The 4,167-nt window shown below is 43.2% G+C and overlaps 1 long non-coding RNA gene across 2 annotated transcripts; it reads right to left on the reverse strand.

The window, feature by feature from the left end:
- Window positions 1-235: 235 nt before the first annotated feature.
- LOC132666437 (uncharacterized) lies at window positions 236-3,397 on the reverse strand. Of its 2 annotated transcripts, none has more exons than XR_013555404.2 (2): window positions 3,284-3,397; window positions 236-817 (listed from the first exon to the last, which is right to left on the reverse strand). It is a non-coding gene; the product is annotated as an uncharacterized LOC132666437 (long non-coding RNA). The 2 variants fall into 2 exon arrangements; XR_013555403.2 differs by having other exon boundaries at window positions 236-988.
- Between the last annotated feature and the right edge of the window lie 770 nt (window positions 3,398-4,167).

Here is a 4,167-nt window from a genome sequence, read left to right on the forward strand (position 1 = left end):
GGAGGTCAGCAGGAAATGGGACTGCAAGTTCCACCCCTATAATCACAAGATTGGTTCTCCTGGCAACCAGCCCTCAACCTCAGGTGCATTCAAAAAGTTACCTTATTAACCTAACATAAGACAGCTTTAGCACTCTCATCACTAAGGAAATTCCAAGGGTTTTAGGAGCTCTGTGCCAGGAATAGTGAACCAAGATCAAATATATCCTATTATAAATCACAATATCACAGATCCGTATGAAAAAAAGTAATAAAACTTTATTGAGCTATAATAGAAGATTTAAATGAATGGGAAAATATAGTGTGTTTCTGGGCAAAAGGACTAGAAATACAATATTATATTTACCCAGATGGATCAAAGAGTCAGACCTCTGTTTGAGTCCCAGCTCTTCTATTTATTAACTTCTTGAACTTGGACCAGGATTCATGGGAATATGGGAAGATGCATACTATCAGGCCTCAGGAGGTCAGGAGGACCAAGGCTTTTTGGGATCCAACACAGCTGCAGGGTCCAGGTCATCGAGAGCAGCGCTTCCCAAACGTCAGTAGGCAAATCAGCTGGGAACCTGGTCAGGTTGCAGATTCTGATTTAAGTCTGGGATTTGGCCTGAGTTTCTGCATTTCCAACAAGTTTGTGGTGATGCTGAGGCTGCTGGTCTGCAGACCACACTTTGGGGAGAGGAGATATCTATTTCCTCAGCTGTGAGAGTTACTAGAGTCCCTGTGCTTTCTCCGTCCTGTGTCTCTCCAGGAATCTGTAGCTTCTGTTCCATGTCCAGTTGCTAATATCTTAATTACAATTTCCACAACAGAAAAGTCTGGATGGATTGATTAATATCAGTGTGATGAAAATATAGGCACCTTTTGAAATACTTACATAATACATAATACTTACATAATCAGAAATTTAAAAAAAACATATTTTATGCTATTTGTAACTAACATTATCACTTTGGCTGTCTTAGTCGTGATGCTGGATACCTACAGAGCTGTAGAGAAAAACAGAGATTTGAGAAGCAGGGAATAGAAGTCAGAGCACTAAAGAGCACATCCTAAGGACACAGCCAGCATGTTTGGAAGGGGCTGCAGGATTCCAAAGGGGCCAGTAAATTGCATTCGAACACCAAGATGTAGAAGCCACTTGTAGGCAACAGGCTTGAGCCATGGAAACTTGAGCAAGGCAAAGGGGCTCACAGCGACCACCGCTCACCCCCCCCCCCCCCCCCCAGCTGACTGACACAAACAGGCTCATTATGCCCTAGGCCTTAGCCAACCAATGGGATCCTTACAACTGGGCACAGTTCCTAAGATGACCAAAACAAGTAAAATTCCATATGTCTCTATACTCTTTTACTCTGCCCTGTAACTATAGCCCCTCACCATTGCTTCATGGCAGACAGTCTCTCCTTTGCTGTCCTGCCTGCTGTTCCCTTGTAGCGTATTCAATAAACTTCTATCTCCTTTGGTCGGACTTGGGTGAATTCTTTCACCGCCCTCGACGCAGGCCCCTATCCAATCAGGACAAGCCACATGAGAGCCTTGCTCTCCTGAACCGAGGAGATTCCTCATGTTCTTATCGGTCAGTGAGTCTTAAACTGCACTGCAGCTTGTGAAGATTAATAAAGGGAAATCTTGTTTCCCCTTTAAATTTTGTTAAAATCCCTATTAATAAAGGGAAATCCAACAGGAAGAGTGGGACTTTGGGAGTGTTTACTAACTACCCTAGCCAGCAAAGAAAGGTTTTCCTCCTACCCCAGTGGCAATAGCCCAGCTAATGAGAGACTGTCACAGCTCAGTCAATAAAAAGCCACTATACAGCAAACTCTCAGTTTATCCGGTGGACTTTTTACTTCTAATAGCCTTCCCAATACCCCACTTTGCTCTATGAAAGAGCCGCCCTCTGCTTTGTTCTGTGGATTTGCCTATGGTTTTGCTATAGCTTCCTAGTTCTGGATTGCAATTCTCTGCCATGCCCAAATAAACCCATCTTTTGCCAGTAAAATAACTGGCAGTTTTAGTTTTTAAGGTTAACAATCTGTATGGGCTCACTTTGTAAGGGAGTCGGAGAGCTCTGTCATTCTATCACTGCTTCCTTCTTTTTTTTATTAAATTTTTTAAATATTTATTTTTGAGATATATATATATATATATATATATATATATATATATATATATATATAGAGAGAGAGAGAGAGAGAGAGAGAGAGAGAGAGAGAGAGCACAAGCAGGGTAAGGGCAGAACGACAGGAAGACACAGAATCCAAAGCAGGCTCTAGTTGGTCAGCACAGAGCCCAATGCTGGGCTCAAACTCACAAACCACGAAATCACGACCTGAGCCAAAGGTGGACGCTTAACCGACTGAACAACCCAAGCGCCCCTATCTCTACTTCCTTCTCTAGACAGGCTTGTAAGGACTCTGCTGCCTGCCACGCAAGGGAACACAGATAAAAGGAGCAAGAGAAGATCATCAGAGAGTATACATAGGAGCTAGAGTTGGCCTCTCGGTAACTAAAAGTTCTAATAAAATATTTCTCCAGATCTGTACTAATGACTAGCTTAGGGCTTAACCAGACCAAGATGGTATGTTTTACCAGCCTCTTTTATGTTCAACTAAGTAACTTCATCAGAGAAACAAATGTTGAACATAATGACTTCATCAGAGAAACAAATGTTGAACATAATGTAGTTAGGTGTAAATCAACTTACAGCCCTCCCCTTCTTTTAAAAGCTCTAGGGTTCAACTAAAAATTCCTTCAAATAATGGCCCAAAGACCCCAGCCTCTCAGTAGGCCAGAGCTAAAGGGTGGCTCCACTGTGCTAGGCTTCAGATACTGTTTCAGTAAAAGAAAAGGGCTCTCTTTAGCCTGGGTCCTTGCCCCCCCCCCAGCAGCAACACCCCCCCCCCCCCCCCCCCCCCCCCCGCGCTGGTCATTAGCCTTTTGTTTGTATCAGTTACAAGAAGCCAGAGGTAGGAGAGGACTGCTTTCTGGACTCAACGGGCTGGGATGTCAGCTGATCCTGCCTCATGCAGACCCCACCTCCCATTCCCTAGTTGACTTTAAGTACAAATGACACCTGCCCCGAGACCGAAACCGAAGGACAACCTTCGAGGCTGCCATTTACAGGGTTCTGCCCCCACAACCTGAGTTCTTCGCTGGGGGTGCTCAGGGCCCACATAAGCTACTAGTAGCATCTTATGAGCTGCTGAAGGTAGGGCGGGGCTAAGGACCCGACAGTATTTACCAGTTCAGCACAGATACCATTTAGATCATATGGTACAGACCTTATCCCATTGTGATGAGCCAACTGATATGTGTAGATATTTATAATTGAGTCATTAAATAGTTATTCACTTTAGTTTGTTTTGCTGACATTCTCACTTGATCCCTGAAGACCCTCAAACACCAGTGGTTTTATGATGTAATAAAGACTTTCTGTGGTGGCTTGAGGCTATTTACTTCCTTCTTCTATGCATTGCTATGGCAGTTGAGAGAAATCAAAATTAAATGAGGAGGAAAATCAGTGTGCCTCTAGGGGTAAGGACAAAGGGGGAAAATGTCCATAGGCAAGGCAAAGCTAAATAGCATCTTTGGAAAATTAGAAATGTCTACTGGGTGATTTTTAAAATGTTTACTGCAGGTGTGGTGCAAACTCCCTCTGCTATCTCTCCCATAAAATATTCAGTAAAATATATGGTATTAACTATAGTTAGTGTGAATGTGTGAATGGAATATTTCAGAGTACGCCAAGATCTGCTACGCTCCACGTTGTGGTGGATGTAAAGAAAACATGACAGGACTCTTGGGCACAGGGGCTGGGAGACAGGCGCCCACCAGTGGGGCGCTGTTTGGGGAACTGTTACTCACATTGCAATGTAGGCGAATGTTGTCCCCTAAAGTTGTGATGTTCTCAATCTGCACAACCATCCATGGTGGTCTTAAATTCAGGGTCAGCTGATAGGTAGACTATGCTTTGTTTTTTATATCAGCACATTTATAGAGCATTTCCTGAGTATATGAGTAGGATTTTATTCTTGCCCTTGAGTTTCCTTTCTGCTTTAGGGAAGGCAAAATTAAATGTAAAGATAAAAATGTAAAGTGGCACATGCTGAATGTCACATGAATGACGCTGAAAATTCTTCTCAGATATACTAGTGCTATGGATGCT

Source organism: Panthera onca, chromosome B2 (genome assembly GCF_046562875.1).
Source record: "Panthera onca isolate mPanOnc1 chromosome B2, mPanOnc1 haplotype 2, whole genome shotgun sequence".
In the NCBI taxonomy this organism is placed as follows: Eukaryota; Metazoa; Chordata; class Mammalia; order Carnivora; family Felidae; genus Panthera; species Panthera onca.